Genomic DNA, 6525 nt, shown 5'->3' on the forward strand with positions numbered 1-6525 from the left:
CAGTGGATTGTGTGATACCCACCCACATTGGCCAGGGCAGATGTTCTTTACTCAGTTTACTTACTTAAATGCTGCTCTCTCTGGAAGCATTCTCACAGACACACCCCCATAATGTCTACCAGCTATCTAGGTGTCTTTATCCCTCTCAAGTTGATACATACAATTAACCAGCAACTCAGTGAGTTGCTAACTCTAAATACCTCTATTTCTAACTCTAACCCTTCTCCTACCTCATCCTTCTCCTATAATCAGGCTTCCATCCTTCCATTTTACAAATATTTGTCAAGAGCCTTTTGTGTACCAATGTTTTTTTCCAGATTGCTTTCAAAGACAAATCAAGAAGAATCCTCCATGAAAACTCATACATCTATTTGCAGTTGGACGTCTGCAATTGAATGCCATACACACAACTTACATTGAACTCATCCTATAACTCCTCTCCCACACAGATCAGCTCCTTCACCTGTGCTTAATTAATAGCACCACCATCCAGCTAGTTGCCCATTCCAGAAACGCAGGAGTTATTCTGGGCTAGCTCTGACCTCAATCCCTATGTCTTCATAATTCAGTCAACAAATATTCCTGAATCTCTATGCCAGCCCTCTCCTCTCCCACCACAGCTATGTCCTTTGTCTGCATCCATTGCATATTGTTTTGCAATGACCTCTTAATGGATCTTGAGGCCTCTAGGATGATTCCTAAACACTAACATGGCTATGCCACTCCCTAATTAAAATTTCCAGTGGCTTCCCATTGCATGTGGGATAAAGTCCAGTTATCCTAGTATGATGTCCAGGTTCTCTCCTGGTTTACTCCTCTAGCCATCTTTCTGCCTTCTGTGTCTTACACTTGATGGGTTGTGACACTGAACTACTTGTAGTTTGACCAGTTTATTTCTTACTAGATGCATTTCCTCTTTTTCTATAATCACCTTTTCTACTTTCTCACCATCCAGCTCCATTTTTTTTTTCTATAAGCCCAACCTCTGGCATCTTCTGCAGAAAGCTTTTCCTGATCTCTCCTTTCTCACCTCCCTGGGCTTAGTCAGCTCCAGGTTCTGTGTGATCCTAGTAGCCTGTACATCTCTTTGTAACTACACACATCATGTTGTGTATCTGTTTACGTGTCTGTCTTCCTTAGGAATTCAAATAAATGTTGAATAAATTCATTTTAAAATCCTATGTGTGTGCCTAGCAATTCTATGTTAGTTACTCAACACTCTTGTTCAGAATAATTTGGTGGGTTTCTCATCATAAAACCAGGGGAGAAACATGTCTGCAGGACTGTCAGAGATTTCCCAAATGGACAGAGAATTGCTACTTCACCTTTGACCTCTTGACCTCTCATCCCAGTCACTGACTTTGAGACCACAGCAAAACTCCCAGAATTTCAAGCACTGGACAGAGTCTCTGACCAACAGATTAATTTTAGAGTCATTGAAATTCCGCCAACTCTGGGGGGAATGATTGGGAGCCAGGCTGACAACCAGCAAAGGAGGAAATTGCTCTCTGTCTCTTTCAAGATGAGAGAGCTGTAACCACGGTGCCTCCCCCAGTGATGCTGTTCAAAAAACATAAATTTAATACTTTTATGAAACTCAATCTTCTAACCATAAGCATTTCAGGGATCTCTTTGATGTTCAGGAAAAGCAGCCTGGTGCCAATGTCTTTTGCACATATGGTGAGGACCCCGCCTTGCACATGAGCTGAGCATTTTGTGTTCCTCAACACTCTAGAAGAGTTATCTTTTGTTTAAATGACTCAGCAAACATTTGTTTAGCCCCTACCATGTTCAAAGCACATATTTTTCTTTCCCCTAGAGAATGAGCACAGATTTCTGAATCAGGCAAAAGCAAGTTCAAATCCTCTCTTCGCCCCTAACTGGCCACAGATCATTAGCATACCCCTGGATGACTGAGTACTGGTTTCCTCATCTGTGAAATGTGGTTATAATATTTACCTTTCAGGAAAATATCAAGGATTATGTGAGACAGAATAAGAAAGAGGCTGCCTTGCCCTGTGCCTGGTACCTAAATGTTTATTTAAAAGAGAAACTAGGAAAATCCAACTTTGTATAAATATTATTTGCATTAACAAATTGTGGCTATGTTACTATAAGAAGCACATTTAGTAAGACTTTAAAAACCATTATGGAAGCATCAGTTAGGAATGTAGTTGGCTGCAGAAACAATAAGCCAGTGGTAGGTCAGTAAATGTTTAATAATGGACTCTCTGGGGGAAAAATAAAGCTCTGATTTGTAGCGTTCACTGATTTCTGTAAAGTAAATACTCCCACCAAGGCTGATTTCAAGCTATCAATGTGGTGTCACTGAATACAGAGTTGGGAAGATACATAGTATCTAGTATATGGTGTATAGCAATGAAGACATATGATATCTCCACCATTCATACACAACAGATGCACATAAACCCAAGAGCAGAGACAACAGACTAGAGCACAGTTATAGATAATAGTACATTTTGTGAAACATTTAGGAAGCAATGAGTTTTGAGTATTTACAACCTTCATTTTAAATATAATTTAATTGTAAGATTCCACAACTTAATTTTTAGTAACGTCTGTGTTTAACAATTGACTATAAAGTTCTGAAAAATTTAACAATTACCTTTCACAAGTTGATGAGAGTCAGCTCTGACACACCACTGCATAAAATCCTACTATAGTGACTTAAACACAACACATTTCCTTTGTTTTGTGTAACAGGAAGTTCAGGGATGAGCATCTGAGGGCTGTTGGCTCATCAGGAACCAAGACTCTTTTTTTTTTCTGCTCTGATGTCCCAAGCACAAAGGCTTCATCCTCGTTCAAATGGCTTCAAGATTGCGAGGTGGCTTCCATCCACTCCATGTCTGCATGCCATGGAGCAACAAGGGAGAAGGAAAAGGGTGAAGTGTGTTTATTTGGTAAAAGACATTGTATTCATTTCCTATTGCTGCTGTAATGAATTATCATAAAACTTAACACAAAACAACAGTGGCTAAAAGCAATGCACATTTGTTAACTTATTGTTCTGGATACAGGAGGTCCTTTGTTAGGAGGGCTGGCCTGCTTCTGGAGGCCTTAGGGGAGAATCTAGTTCCTTGCCTTTCCCAGCTCTAGAAGCCACCCTCATTTGTTGGCTTGTGGGACTTTTTTGTCTTGAAAGCCATCAATGGATGGTTGAGTCTTTCTCACATCACAGCACTCTGACTCTGCTTTTGTTGCCACTTCTCTTCCTCTGACTCTTCTGCCTCCCTTTTCCACATGAAGAGCATTGTGATTACATTGGACCTACCTGGATAATCCAGGAGAATCCTCCTGTATTAGTCCTTTTGCATTGCTAAAAAGGATTCCCAGAGGCTGGTTAATTTATAAAGAAAAGAGCTTTATTTGGCTCATGGTTCTGCAGGATGTACAAGTATGGCACCAGCATCTACTTGGCTTCTGGTGAGGCCTCAGGAAGTTTCCAATCATGGCAGAAGGCAAAGTGGGTGCTACTGTGTCACATGGTGACAGAGGGAGCAAGAGAGAAAGGGAGGAGGTGCCAGACTCTTTTAAACAACCAGATCCCATGTGAACTCATGGAAAACTCACTCATTACTGCAAGGACAGCACCAAGCCATTCATGAGGGATCCTTTCCCATGACCCAGACACCTCCTACTGGGCCCCACCTCCAACATTGGAGGTCGCATTTCAAGATAAGATTTGAAGGAAACAAAACATCTAAACCATATCACTCACCATTGAAATATCCTTACCTTAATTCCAGCTGCAAAGTCCCTTTTCCAAGGAAGGTAACATATTCACACGTTCTAGGGATTAGAATGTGAACAACATTGCGAGTCATTATTCTGCCTACCACAGACACTCTCCCCAGGGACTATTTTCCATATCTCACTGTCTGGAGGTGTGCTGTCACAAGGCCACCCCTAGTTGCATGGCAGGCTGGGAGATCAAGTTTTAGCTTTTAGAGCAATTTTGAAAATGCAGGTAAGACATTTAGGGCTGGAAATAACATTTGGGTCACCCAACGAATATTGGCTGCCATAGTAGGAAATAATACATAGCCAAATGGGTCTACACCTCACAGCCTGCTGCTTGACTCAGTGAAATTATGTTTTAAAAATAGACTATTATCCCAAAGTAATAATTGTTGGGTTGACTATACCAAAGGTCATTGCTCACACATGCTTCCTTTCTTCCCCTCCACCTCTTACCTCTCTTCCCTTTCCCTCCCCTCCTTTCTCCTCTCTTCTGCCTCTGTGGGCCTGCAAGTTTCACAGCCTGTCTTTTGGCTTGTAGTAGACCAAGGAGATGAGTTTCTATGTTCACTTTTGTGTCTGACACAGTGTGGTGGGATATTGTTCACTATCCCTTCAAATCATGGAACAGGGAATCAAATGCAGCATTTTGACCAGTTGTCCTCATCAATCCACAATTACTCATGTTGGAAAACTTATACTACATAACTCTTCTGCCTGTTTTTCAATTGTTAGACATTGTAATGGGAGAGGGCATTGGGTAAAGGATTAGGCAGCCACAGACATCTGATGGTGAGGTATGTTGACTTAAACAGTAGAGTTACCTACAGGGAGGAAGAACTTTATGGTTCAGGCTGATAAAATAGCTCCTCACTGACTTTGCTATGGTACCTGAGTTTTTCAATATGATAGGAAATATGACATGTTGTTTCTACATGACAGGAAATATGATACATTATTATTATTGAAAGATCTTTTGATTTCCAACTTGGCCACTGTAAAGAGGATAGAATCTAAAAGAAAATGGTCTGGTGGTGTCACTTAGGTATGTCTCCAATAGGAAAGCAATGGATATTGGAAAAGAACCAGATAAAATTTTTCGTATTCCATAGAAGTGTGGACAATATCGACTATGCCATTGAATATTCCTTTTATAAAAAGGTGAGACATTTTAGAATTTACTACCCATAAAAGCTTTGCTTCACCTTCAGAAACATAAGTTTATGTATTGAAAACAGGAGGTGTTTCGGTTACATGCTTGGCATCTCTATATAGTGCTAAGGTTGGAGGAGGCCTGGAAACAATTTTCAAGGAAGACATATTATAGACTTCCTTCCCTTTCAAGCCTCTCTAAACAAGGGCTTCATAAACATATGGAGTGATGTGAGGAGTTTTTGCTGTTGCTTCTCTTTCTTGTAAACCACATGTGCTGCATATATGAAGCCAGCATCTATGAGAGAGAACTGAACAGGATAAGAAGTTTGTTGACAAAATACCTGGCCCTTGGAGTAGGCTCCAAGCCTCTAATGGTGCCTCCAGCCACTCAAGATAGCAGGGGCTTAACATTTTGACATTGTTGTCTAATTTTTCTTTGTCTCTTCCTGTTCTCTGCCACTTGGTGGTAGCCTAGGTTGCACAGGATCACGTGAATCCACTTAGTCACATCTGCAAATGAGAGCCTTTGAAGTGTAAACTTTATTCATCAGTGTGATTTAAGCCACATCTTGGTGACAGGGCATCCATCTCAACAAATGTCATAGGGCCAGCAAAAGTCAAAGACTCAACCAACATGCATGATCATTGTTCAAAGACATGTCAAAAGGAAGAGAAGTACATTTTAAACATTTTGGTATATACATAACATAAAATTTACTATTTTAACCATTTTTAATTATGCAGTTCAGTGACATTAAGTATATTCACATCCACTGTTGTTCAACCATCACCACCATTTATCTGCAGAACTTTTCCATTTTCCCAAACTGGACCTCTGTCCCCATTATACACTAGGTTTCCATTTCCTTCCCTTCAGCTTCTGGCAACCACCATTCAGCAACATCCTTTCTGTTTCTATGAATTTGACTCCTCTAGGTACCTCAAAGTAAGTAGAATTATTTAAGATTTGTCCTTTTGGGTCTGGTGTATTTCACTTAGCATAATGTTTTCAAGGTTCTTCCACATTGCAACACATGTCAGACTTCCATTCCTTTTTATGGCCGAACAATATTCCATTGTATGTACATACTGTATGTTGCTGATCTATTCATCTGCTGTGAGGTATAATCTCATTGTGGTTTTGTTTTGTGTTTACGTAATGAATAGTGATGCTGAACATCTTTTCTTGTGCTTATTGGCCATTTGTATGTCTTCCCTGGAGAAATGTCCATTCTGTTCTTTGCCTATTTTTCAGCTGTTTTGTTTGTTTGTTTGTTTTTTGTTGTTGTTGAGTTGTATAAAGTACAGATTCTCAAATTACAGACCATATAACAATGATAACCATGACTTGGAGAGTGTTAATTAACCAGCAAACTGACCTACCCACCCTTCCCTCATTTCAAGCCCAAGGGTATAAAGTATCATTTACATGGATGTGTGTCTGCAATCTCATTTCAACACCTTGACAGTCACCAGATGTTTCTGTAAAAAGGCATCTGTACAAACTATAGCATCTGTTTAGAAGTAGCGAATCCAGAGAGGAGGGAGATTTAGAAATCTAGCAGCTGGTCTCAGTTTGAATATTTAATGTCAGTTTGGACAGTGGGC

Source organism: Colobus angolensis, unplaced genomic scaffold, assembly GCF_000951035.1.
Source record: "Colobus angolensis palliatus isolate OR3802 unplaced genomic scaffold, Cang.pa_1.0 Scaffold262, whole genome shotgun sequence".
Lineage (NCBI taxonomy): Eukaryota > Metazoa > Chordata > Mammalia > Primates > Cercopithecidae > Colobus > Colobus angolensis.